A 13430-nucleotide genomic window follows, 5' to 3' on the forward strand; every position below is an offset into this window, starting at 1 on the left:
GAGTGTAAGGCTGTACATTTTTCCAATACTCTCGATGAGAGGCAGCAAGAGTGGGGAACTTTCCTGCTCCCCCATTCTGCAGAATGCAATGGCAAACTACTGTAGTATTTTTCATCATCCAATCCAATGGAAGTCCACATCCCCAACTCACAAAAATGAAGATGACAGAAATTATAGAAACTCTTGTTTCCAATTATAAAATATATTCATTAACAATATTCCCTCAACTTCTATTTGGTGTTCAGAGAAACACATTGTTCTGTGCTGTCTCTTTGCGATCAACATCTTAAACGTCTTTAAGGGAATGTTACCCCTCAATAGACTATTTCTCCTTGTGCAGCACATTCATGATTGTTATATCCACCACACAGCCACACAGCTTAAAGGCACACTGTCCATTACAGTAATCTGTAATTTCTAACACTTTGGCTGCTTCATTATAAATGCTATACCTGTAACGGCTGTGCCAACAAGCCAACCAACAAAAGGTAATTCATTTGAGGTTTGCAGATTGCAAACATATGTCTGAAGGCTGTTTCTAAGGTACTTGCTTATGCCATACATATTTCATCTCCTCCTCTCAGTCATTTACTCTAACACATACCAATCAAAATCCCCACTGACCTGACAGGGAGTAGAATACATTCTTATGACTACAGAATGAGAAATACCCCTCACTATACGTTTCCAGACAGCTGAGCAGAAAAGAACAGCATTGTTTCTGAAGCTTTGCTTTGTTTCATACATTCTTTATAAACGGGCCTGATGCAGAATAGAAATAGCTGCACTTGGTGATTGTGAGGAGAATCTCAGCTTCTTTCACTTTAAGTAGAAATCCATCATCTTACAATCTATGTAAACATAAGCAAAGATCTCAAGGCTAAACATCAAGCAATTGAAAACAAGGAAGCATGAATTATGTAATTGAAATGGAAAAGACTGCATAATATTTTTAAAAAAATCAAATAAAGACTGCGGAAATGCATTCAAAAGAAGGAATATGCAACAGAAAGGAATGACCTGCATTACCTAGTTGAGGAGGATGAATTATATTTATATTTAAATTTATATTTGGGTTTTATTATCAGGTGTACAGAAGTACAGGGTATATGAGTACAGTGAAAAGTGTACAATGTTGCCACACACAGTGCCATCTTAGGTACAAAGTACCCAGGTACAAAATCTGACTTGCAGAAATAGAGAAATGAAGAAATGAGTTAAAATGTTCAACACTACAGTCTTCTTAGTAAAAAAAAGAGAAAAATAAAGAAATGAAGTTAAAATATAACATATTACAGTCCTTTCTTGAACATGGGCCTTCAGTTGCTCCAAGCTGGACATTCCAAAGAGGGTTCACTCATCCCCACGCTGGGCTAAGACCCCACCCAGGCACACCAGGCTTCGCCACCACTCGCAAGGCTTTGACCCTGACTGCCGCATCACCACTGCTGCCATTTCTCACCACTGCCACCTTTTCATTGATCACTGCTGCTGCCAATCTTTACGACCGATTATCGCTCACCGCTGCCAGCATCCAGGCTCACACTGCGCACCAGCCACTGCCACTCTCTATTGGCTCCATGTAATTAAGGAGAAAAGATGTTATTGTAGTATGGTGCTTATATCCTTCCCTCACATAATGACTGCGGCATTTCATAAAGAAGAAATTGTATCTTCACAAAGACAATTTTATTGGGATTTAATTTTTTGGAAACACTTTGCTTCCTTTTTTGAAGCACTAGAAACACATACTTACCTCAAGGCCAACATTTTCATTCATTGACGATCTCAGGAAGGAGACGCAACCACTTGGACCATATACAGTGTCTGAAATTTCATTTGTTAATAGACATGACTTTTCTCACCATTATCCTGAATGGTTGGCAGATCAATTTTTTTACACAGTGAGTTTTATGATCTGCAAGGATGAGGGAAGCGCATTCAAAGTAATTTTGAAAAACAAGTTGGATTTCTAGCTAAAAAGGATTAGTTAAAGAAGGCTAAAGGGAAACAGCAGGGGTGTGAGACCGTAAATCCATAAGACATAGTAAAATAATCTGGCCAATCAGCCCATTGAATCTGTTCCACCATTAAGTCATGTCTGATAAGTTTCCCATCCCCATTCTCTTGCCTTCTCCCTGTAATCCTTGATCCCCTTATTCATCAGGACCCTATCTCTATCTTAAACATACTCAATGACTTGGCCCTCTATGAGCTTTCTGCAGCAATGAATTCGACAGATTCACCACCCTCTGGCCACACAAATTCATCCTAATCTCAGCTCTGAAGGGTTGTCCCTTCATTCTGAGGCTGTGACCTTGGGTCCTAGTCTCTCTTACAAATGGAAACATCTTCTCCACATCCACTTTATCCAGGCCTCTCAGTATTCCCACCTAATCTTTCTAAACTTCATCAAGTAGAGACCTAGAGTCCTCAACCATTCCTCATATGACAAGCACTTTATCTGTAGGATTATTCCTTTGAACCTCCTCTGGACCCTGTCCAACTCCAGCACATCCTTCCTTAGATACAGGGCCCAAAATTGCTTACAATAATCTAAAGTTGAAACTTTATTGCTGGAACAGCACAGCAGGTCAGGCAGCATCCAGGGAACAGGAGATTCGACGTTTCGGGCACAGGCCCTTCCTCAGGAATGAGCAGAGAGTGTTCAGCAGGAGAAGATAAAAGGTAGGGAGGAGGGACTTGGAGGAGGGGCGTTGGAAATGTGATAGGTGGAAAGAGGTCAAGGTGAGGGTGATAGGTCGGAGTAGGATGGAGGCGGAGAGGTCAAGAAGAAGACTGCAGGTCAGGAAGGCGGTGCCGGGCTGGAGGGATTCGGCTGAGACAAGGTGGGGGGAGGAGGGATGAAGAAACTGGTGAAGTCCAAGTTCATCCCCTGTGGTTGGAGGGTTCCCAGTCGGAAGATAAGACGCTCCTCCTCCGACCGTCGCGTTGTTGTGGTTTGGCGGTGGATGAGTCCAATGACCTGCATATCCTCGGTGGAGTGGGAGGGGGAGTTGAAATGCTGTGCTACAGGGTGGTTGGGTTGGTTCGTCCGGGTGGCCCAGAGGTGCTCTCTGAATCGCTCCGCAAGTAGGCGGCCTGTCTCCCCAATATAGAGGAGGCCACACCGGCTGCAGCGGATGCAGTAGATGATGTGGGTGGAGGTGCAGGTGAATCTGTGGCGGATATGGAAGTTTCCTTTGGGGCCTTGGAGAGAAGTGAGGGGGGAGGTGTGGGCGCAAGTGTTGCACCTCCTGCGGTTGCAAGGGAAGGTGCCGGGAGTGGAGGTTGGGTCGGTGGGGGGTGTGGATCTGACAAGGGAGTCGCGGAGGGAGTGGTCTCTACGGAAAGCTGATAGGGGAGGGGAGGGAAATATATCCTTGGTGCTGGGGTCTGTTTGGAGGTGGCGGAAGTGACGGCGGATGATGCACTGTACATGGAGATTGGTGGGGTGGTAGGTGAGGACCAGTGGGGTTCTGTCCTGGTGGTGGTTGGAGGGGCGGGGCTCAAGGGCGGAGGAGCGGGAAGTGGAGGAGATGCGGTGGAGGGCACCGTCGACCACGTCGGGGGGGAAATTGCGGTCCTTGAAGAAGGAGGCCATCTGTGTTGTACGTATTTTGAACTGGTCCTCCTGGGAGCAGATGCGGCGGAGACGAAGGAATTGGGAGAATGGGATGGCGTTTTTACAGGGGGCAGGATGGGAGGTGGTGTAGTCCAGGTAGCTGTGGGAGTCGGTTGGTTTGTAGTAGATGTCCGTGTTGATTTGGTCGCCTGAGATAGAAACAGAAAGGTCTAGGAAGGGGAGGGAGGAGTCCGAGACTGTCCAGGTGAATTTGAGGTCGGGGTGGAAGGTGTTAGTGTAGTGGATGAACTGTTCAACCTCCTCGTGGGAGCACGAGGTATCGCCGATACAGTCATCAATGTAGCGAAGGAAAAGATGGGGGGTTTTCCTTGGTGCTGGGGTCTGTTTGGAGGTGGCGGAAGTGACGGCGGATGATGCGCTGTACATGGAGATTGGTGGGGTGGTAGGTGAGGACCAGTGGGGTTCTGTCCTGGTGGCGGTTGGAGGGCGGGGCTCAAGGGCGGAGGAGCTACATTGATGACTGTATCGGCGATACCTCGTGCTCCCACGAGGAGGTTGAACAGTTCATCCACTACACTAACACCTTCCACCCCGACCTCAAATTCACCTGGACAGTCTCGGACTCCTCCCTCCCCTTCCTAGACCTTTCTGTTTCTATCTCAGGCGACCGAATCAACACGGACATCTACTACAAACCAACCGACTCCCACAGCTACCTGGACTACACCTGCTCCCATCCTGCCCCCTGTAAAAACGCCATCCCATTCTCCCAATTCCTTCGTCTCCGCCGCATCTGCTCCCAGGAGGACCAGTTCAAAATACGTACAACACAGATGGCCTCCTTCTTCAAGGACCGCAATTTCCCCCCCGACGTGGTCGACGGTGCCCTCCACCGCATCTCCTCCACTTCCCGCTCCTCCGCCCTTGAGCCCCGCCCCTCCAACCACCACCAGGACAGAACCCCACTGGTCCTCACCTACCACCCCACCAATCTCCATGTACAGTGCATCATCCGCCGTCACTTCCGCCACCTCCAAACAGACCCCAGCACCAAGGATATATTTCCCTCCCCTCCCCTATCAGCTTTCCGTAGAGACCACTCCCTCCGCGACTCCCTTGTCAGATCCACACCCCCCACCGACCCAACCTCCACTCCCGGCACCTTCCCTTGCAACCGCAGGAGGTGCAACACTTGCGCCCACACCTCCCCCCTCACTTCTCTCCAAGGCCCCAAAGGAAACTTCCATATCCGCCACAGATTCACCTGCACCTCCACCCACATCATCTACTGCATCCGCTGCAGCCGGTGTGGCCTCCTCTATATTGGGGAGACAGGCCGCCTACTTGCGGAGCGATTCAGAGAGCACCTCTGGGCCACCCGGACGAACCAACCCAACCACCCTGTAGCACAGCATTTCAACTCCCCCTCCCACTCCACCGAGGATATGCAGGTCATTGGACTCATCCACCGCCAAACCACAACAACGCGACGGTCGGAGGAGGAGCGTCTTATCTTCCGACTGGGAACCCTCCAACCACAGGGGATGAACTTGGACTTCACCAGTTTCTTCATCCCTCCTCCCCCCACCTTGTCTCAGCCGAATCCCTCCAGCCCGGCACCGCCTTCCTGACCTGCAGTCTTCTTCTTGACCTCTCCGCCTCCATCCTACTCCGACCTATCACCCTCACCTTGACCTCTTTCCACCTATCACATTTCCAACGCCCCTCCTCCAAGTCCCTCCTCCCTACCTTTTATCTTCTCCTGCTGAACACTCTCTGCTCATTCCTGAGGAAGGGCCTGTGCCCGAAACGTCGAATCTCCTGTTCCCTGGATGCTGCCTGACCTGCTGTGCTGTTCCAGCAATAAAGTTTCAACTTTGATCTCCAGCATCTGCAGACCTCACTTTCTCCTACAATAATCTAAATGCTGTCTGACCAGAGCCTATGCAGCCTCAACAAGACATTGCAGCTTTTATAGAACATAGAACATAGAACATAGAAGAATACAGCGTAGTACAGGCCCTTCGGCCCTCGATGTTGTGCCGATCCAAGCCCACCTAACCTACACTAGCCCACTATCCTCCATATGCCTATCCAATGCCCGCTTAAATGCACATAATGAGGGAGAGTCCACCACTGCTACTGGCAGGGCATTCCATGTACTCACGACTCGCTGAGTAAAGAACCTACCCCTAACATCTGTCCTATATCTACCCCCCCTTAATTTAAAGCTATGCCCCCTTGTAATAGCTGACTCCATACGTGGAAAAAGATTCTCACTGTCGACCCTATCTAAACCCCTAATCATCTTATACACCTCTATCAAGTCACCCCTAAACCTTCTTTTCTCCAATGAAAACAACCCCAAGTGCCTCAGCCTTTCCTCATACGATCTTTCTACCATACCAGGCAACATCCTGGTCAACCTCCTCTGCACCCGTTCCAATGCCTCCACGTCCTTCCTATAGTATGGCGACCAAAACTGCACACAATACTCCAGATGCGGCCGCACCAGAGTCTTATACAACTGCAACATGACCTCAGTACTCCTGAACGTAATTCCTCTACCAATAAAAGCCAGTACGCCATATGCCTTCTTCACTGCACTATTTACCTGGGTGGCAACTTTCAAAGATCTGTGTACATGGACACCAAGATCCCTCTGCTCATCCACACTACCAAGTATCCGTCCATTAGCCCAGTACCCCATCTTTTGGTTACTCTTACCAAAGTGAATCACCTCACACTTAGCTACATTGAACTCCATTTGCCACCTTTCTGCCCAGTTCTGCAGCTTATCTATATCTCGCTGTAACCTGCCACGTCCTTCCTCACTGTCTACAACTCCACCGACTTTCGTATCATCCGCAAACTTGCTCACCCAACCTTCTAACCCCTCCTCCAGGTCATTTATAAAAATGACAAACAGCAATGGTCCCAAAACAGATCCTTGCGGAACACCACTAGTAACTGCACTCCAAGATGAACCTTTACCATCAACTACTACCCTCTGTCTTCTTCCAGCCAGCCAACTCCTAATCCAAACCTCCAACTCACCCTCAATGCCATACCTCCGTATTTTTTGCAGTAGTCTACCATGGGGAACCTTATCAAATGCCTTACTAAAATCCATATACACCACATCTACTGCTTTCCCCTCGTCCACCTCCTTAGTCACCTTCTCAAAGAATTCAATAAGGTTTGTGAGGCACGACCTGCCCTTCACAAAACCATGCTGACTATCCTTGATCACATTATTCCTATCCAGATGTTCATAAATCCTATCCCTTACAATTCTCTCTAAGACTTTGCCCACAACAGAAGTGAGACTCACCGGCCTATAGTTACTAGGGTTATCCCTACTCCCCTTCTTGAACAAGGGAACCACATTTGCTAGCCTCCAATCTTCTGGCACTATTCCTGTAGACAACGAGGACATAAAAATCAAGGCCAATGGCTCTGCAATCTCCTCCCTTGCTTCCCAGAAAATCCTAGGATAAATGCCATCAGGCCCAGGGGACTTATCTATTTTCACCCTTTCCAGAATTTCTAACACCTCTTCTCTACATACCTCAAAGCCATCCATTCTACTTAATTGTACTCAGTATTTACATTGACAACAATGTCCTGTTCCTGATTGAATACTGACGAAAAGTATTCATTCAGTGTCTCCCCAATTTCTTCAGCCTCCACACACAACTTCCCACTACCATCCTTGACTGGACCTATTCCTACCCTAGTCATTCTTTTATTCCTGACATACCTATAGAAAGCCTTAGGGTTTTCCCTAATCCTACCAACTAAGGACCTTTCATGTCCCCTCCTTGCTGCTCTTAGCTCTCTCTTCAGGTCCTTCCTGGCTACCTTATAACTCTCAATCACCCCAATTGAACCTTCACGCCTCATCTTTACATAGGCCGCCCTCTTCCATTTAACAAGGGATTCCAATTCCTTATTAAACCACGGCTCCCTCACACGACCCTTTCCTCCCTGCCTGACGGGTACATACTTATCAAGGACACTCAATAGTTGCTCCTTGAACAAGCTCCACATATCAATTACGTCCTTGCCTTGAAGCTTACTTTTCCAAGCCACACATCCTAAGTCATGCCTCACCGCATCATAATTTCCCTGCCCCCAGTTATAACTCTTGCCCTGTAGTGCACACTTATCCCTCTCCATCACTAGAGTAAAAGTCACCGAATTGTGGTCACTGTCCCCAAAGTGCTCACCTACCTCTAATTCTAATACCTGGCCTGGTTCATTACCCAGAACCAAATCCAGTATGGCCTCACCTCTTGTTGGCCTATCTACATATTGTGTCAGGAAACCCTCCTGCACACATTGGACAAACACTGACCCATCTAACGAACTTGAGCTATAGCTTTCCCAATCAATATCAGGAAAGTTAAAGTCCCCCATAACAACCACCCTATTACTTTCACTCTTCTCTTGAATCATCCTCGCAATCCTTTCTTCTACGTTTCTAGGACTATTAGGAGGCCTGTAAAAAAACTCCTAACAGGGTGAGCTCACCTTTCCTATTCCTAACCTCAGCCCAAACTACCTCAGATGGCGAGTCTTCATCCATCGTCCTTTCCACAGCTGTAATACTATCTTTGACAAACAAAGCCACACCTCCCCCTCTTTTACCCCCACCTCTGACCCTACTAAAACATTTAAACCCTGGGACCTGCAACAGCCAATCCTGTCCCTGTTCTACCCATGTCTCCGTAATAGCCACAACATCGAAGTCCCAGATACCAACCCACGCTGCAAGTTCACCTACCTTATGTCGTATACTTCTTGCATTGAAGTATACACACTTCAAGCCACTTTCCTGTTTACTGGCACTCTCCTTTGAGATTGATGCCATGTTCCTAACCTCCCTACATTCCAGGTCCTGCACCCTAAAGCTACAGTCTGGGTTCCCATGTCCCTGCAGAATTAGTTTAAACCACCCCCAAGAGCACTAGCAAACCTCCCACCAAGGATACTGGTGCCCCTCAGGTTCAGATGCAGACCATCCTGTTTATAGAGGTCTCACCTTCCCCAGAAAGAACCCCAGTTATCCAAATACCGGAATCCCTCCCTCCTGCACCATCCCTGTAGCCACGCATTTAACTGTTCTTTCTCCCTATTCCTCGACTCTCTATCACGTGGCACGGGTAACAAACCAGAGACAACAACTCTGTTCGTTCTAACTTTGAGCTTCCAACCGAGCTCCCTGAAAGCCTGCCTAACATCCTCAGCGCTCCTCCTACCTATGTCATTGGTGCCAATGTGGACCACGACTTCGGGCTGCTCCCCCTCCCCCTCCCCCTTAAGGACCCGGAAAACACGATCAGAGACATCACGTACCCTTGCACCTGGGAGGCAACATACCAAACGTGAGTCTCTCTCGTTGCCACAAAACCGCCTATCTGTGCCCCGAACTATCGAGTCCCCAATTACTATTGCTCTGCTCTTCTCCACCCTTCCCTTCTGAGTAATGGGGACAGGCTCCGTGCCAGAGGCCTGAGCCCCGTTACTTACCCCTGGTAAGTTGTCCCCCTCACAAGTATCCAAAACGGTATACTTGTTCTTGACGGGAACGGCCGCAGGGGGTCCCTGCACTGGCTGCTTCCTCCCAGTCCCCCTCACTGTCACCCATCTATCTGCCATCTTTGGAGTTACTACTTCCCTAAAGCTCCGATCTATGACCCCCTCTGCCTCCCGAATGATCCTAAGTTCATCCAACTCCAGCTCCAGTTCCCTAACACGGTCTTGGAGGAGCTGGAGATGGGTGCACTTCCTGCAAGTGTAATCAGCAGGGACGTCCGTGGCATCCCTCACCTCAAACATGTTGCAAGAGGAACATTGCACTGCCTTCACTGCCATCCCTCTGAAAGTAACCTCTTTTAAAAAAAAACTGGGTCTAAAGAATACAACAAGCAAAATGCAGCACTTCCTACTTACCACAATGGGTCTTATTATTAGGTTAGAGGAGGAGGGCGGGTGGGAGACACTACCTCTGTAGTGCCTCGGGTTCTTCTCCTGCGCGCTTTTAAAGGGAAAAAAACCTACCCGGCTGCCCCTCTGGTCTTCGTCACTTCCCCCTGCTGCTCCCGCTCTTTCTGTGAAGAGAAAAAAAAACACCGCTGCCCGCTACCGGTAAGTAATTTTAAAACAAACTGTCTCACCTTAGCTGCTGCTCGCACTCAAAGTCGCACTCGCACTGTAATCCATCTCTCTTGAAATGATTGCTAACATTGCATTTACCTTTGAATTGCATGTTAACCTTAAGAAAGTCCTGAGCTAGTATTCAAAAGTCCCTTTGTGATTCAGATTTCCAAAGCCTTTCCCCATTTAGAAAATATTCTACACCCTTATACTTCCCTCGAAAGCACACTTTCCCGCATTATATTCCATCTGCCTTCTTTGCCCACTCTCCTACCCTGTCCAGATCCTTCTGCAGCCTTTCCACTTCCTCAAAACTACGTTCCTCTCCACCTATCTATGTTTCAGCTGCAAATTTCGCAACAATGTCCTCAGTTCCTTTGTCCAGATCATTAATGTATAACATAAATGGTTGTGGTCCCAATATGGACCCCTGTGGAACTCTATTCGTCACTGGTTGCCATCCTGATAAAAATTCTTTAATCCCTACTTGATGCCTTCTGCCAGTCAGCCAATCCTCTATGACAGTTCCTTGCCCTTTACACCACGGGCTCTTATTTTATTCTACAGCAACCTGTGTGGCACCTTGTCAAAGGCTTTCTGGAAATCCAATTACATCACATCCACTTGCCCTCATTTGCCTAGCCTTCTCATTACCTCCTCAGAAGAATTCTATTTAACCATGCACGTCCAAGTTCTCCACAATCTCATCCTTAATAATGCACTTTGAAATCTTATCAATGACCAAGGTCAGGCTAATTGACTTACAGTTTCCTATCTTTTTCCTCCCTCTCCTCTTAAACAAAGGGGTTACATTAGCCATTTTCCAGTCCTCCAAGACTTTTTCTAACTCCAGTGGTTCCTAAAAGATCGCCACCAGTGCCCCTACAAGTCCCTCAGCTATCTCCTTCACAACCTGGCATGTAGTCCATCTGTCCTGGAGTGATTTATCAACCTTCAGACTTTTCAGCTTCCTCAGCACCTTCTCTTTAGTGATGGTCACCACACACACCTCTGCCCCCTAACACCCCTTACTTTTAGAGAGCTGATACTGGCACAATGGACCAAGTGGCTTTCAACTCTCCTGTACAATCTATAGAGATTGCACTCAACATCTGTTCAAATTTCCAATATCTATTTTCAATGGGTTAGGCTTCCATCATGATGGAAAGCCACATTTTGATCCACATCATGTTAGAAAGGTAAGCAGGGATAGAAGAATACAGCTTACTGTTTTGCTGGTATTTTTCTATGCTGAAAGTAAAATATTCTGCTCTGGGGCTCAGCAGAGCAATAGCATGACATGCAGCTAGTATTCACCATAGTTCAGAGCTTCTACAAGCAGAGTTTCCAGCAGAATTACCTTTAATACGTGTTGCCACCGGTTCATTGATATAACTAGTAAACACCATGGAAACAAAATTGGTCAGGACCTATAAGTACCCACCCAGATCACAATGTGATTGTACATACATGGTTGCATTCAATGAATACTGAGGTTGTTACACTGTCTGGATGCATTTAGAAGCAATTGTTCTGTTAATCGGCTCTTCACAATCACAAAAACAGCCTAAAATGAATACCTTTTAAATAAAAGTCATTAAACTTACAAATTGTTTAATTCGGTTTTTTTTATTTGCCAAAATTATTTCACTTGGGTTCACTTTTAAAGATGGGATGTGAATTATGTATTATTTTGTTGGGCCATTAACTTTTTAAATTACTAATCATTAATGCATGCTTGTTGCTCACAAAGCAAGCAAGGTACAGTTTTATAAGTAACTACTCAGAGATGTATAAGTGCAAGTACTGTTCTTTGCCAAAGTAGTTTCTATTTAGATAAGAAACTTAACAGGACTAGTATTTACCTCAGTGCTGTTGCATTATTGCAAGATTCCAGACCATACAATTCTTTTTCTTGAAGGCATTTATATGCCATCATGGCATGTGACATTTCTATAAAGCCTCATCTTTAGTCACCCTTTGTAAGTCTGTGTAGGATGTTCAGTCAGTTATGTAATGTTCAGTAACATTTCAATAAGTGCAGAACCCAGATTATGTGTAAGTCTGCTATATTGTTTAGTTGGTTAGTAATATTAATAAACTGGAAGACATCTACCCCATCAAGAAGCTGATTCTCAATGTCACCTATTTTGTGGGCCAATGCATAAAAGAAAACTACAAAGTACATCAGCTAGCACTCTACTTACACCTGGAAGCAGAACATTAGGAGGACAAACATAAGAATATGAGAAACATGAGCAGGAATAACTTCCATAACTCCGTGAGGCTTTCATCATTCAATAAGATCTTCTACCTTAACTTCACTCTCATGTCCTCTTGTCATGTACCTTGATTTTCTTAGTTCTTAAAAGCCTATCAATCTCAGTCTTGAATATGCTCAATGGCTAAGAATGTAGAACAAGAACAAAGAACAAAAAACGATGCAATAAAAGAATTGGCTCTTCAGCCCACCAATATTGCATTGACATACAATGCCCTCCTAAACTAAAAGCTTTGTGCCTCTACATTGTCTGCATTTCTCTAATCCCTCCCTATTTGTATTTCTGTTAAGTTGCCTCTTAAATGTGCTATCATATCCTCCTGCAGCACCTCCTCCAACAGCATATTCCAGGCATTTCCTACCCTCTGTGTCAAAGTACATCTCCTTTAAACTTTCCCCCTTTTACCTTGAACCTATGTTCCCTAGAAATTGACATTTCTACTCTGGGAAAAAGACTCTTAACTATCCTTTCTATCCATGTGACTCATACATTTGTGAACTTTCATAAGGTTCCCCATCATCCTTCAATGTTTAAGTGAGAATAAACAAATTTTGTCCAGTCTCTCCTCATAGCAAATGCCCTCCTAAACAGGCAACATAACGGTCATCTATCTTCTCCAAAGCCTCCACATCCTTCTGGTAGAATGGTGACTGGAACAGTCCAAATGTGACCTAATAAAGTTCCATACAGCCGCAGCATGACATGCCGATGTTTATACTCTATGCCTCAAATGATGAAAGCAAGCAAGCCATATATCTTAGTGACCTCCTTATCCACTTGTATTGCCACTTTCAGGGAACTGTGGACCTGTCCACCTAGATCACTGTGTGTTGATACTAGAATCAAGTAGCTGACACTTTCTCCTGATACTATGACCAGAAGAAAATGCCTTCCCACTATTGGAGTCATGTGCATCCTGGTTTTCCAGCAGAACTTGATTTATGTAAAAATGCACAATGACATCAAAAGTATACACTGGTTGGCATTGTCATCTGACCCACAGAAGTGCTTATATCCCAATCACTGCTATTGATGTTATTTCCCAAACTCACCTCAAAGAAAGAATAGTTTAAGCAGATGATGGATGAGCTTACTGTCTTTCTCCAGTTTCACCACTCCATTGATAATGGCAGTTATTAAAATGTTTTACCCAGTTCCTGATATGGACAATTATATACTCTATCAATAATAGGTTAAGAATAAAAAAAATTGATCAACCAAGTTTATTTAATAAACAACAAACTTATTGCTACAATATACACAAGAATACACAAATATACACAATATACACAAACTTATTGCTACAATATACACACATTGTTTGTTCAATGTGTGCAGGAGAGTTTCCTGACACAATATGTAGACAGGCCAACAAGAGGTGAGGCCATACTGGATTTGGT

Source organism: Chiloscyllium plagiosum, unplaced genomic scaffold (assembly GCF_037043375.1).
Source record: "Chiloscyllium plagiosum isolate Xiang-an unplaced genomic scaffold, Cpla_swu_hap1 HiC_scaffold_9, whole genome shotgun sequence".
NCBI classification, from domain to species: Eukaryota; Metazoa; Chordata; class Chondrichthyes; order Orectolobiformes; family Hemiscylliidae; genus Chiloscyllium; species Chiloscyllium plagiosum.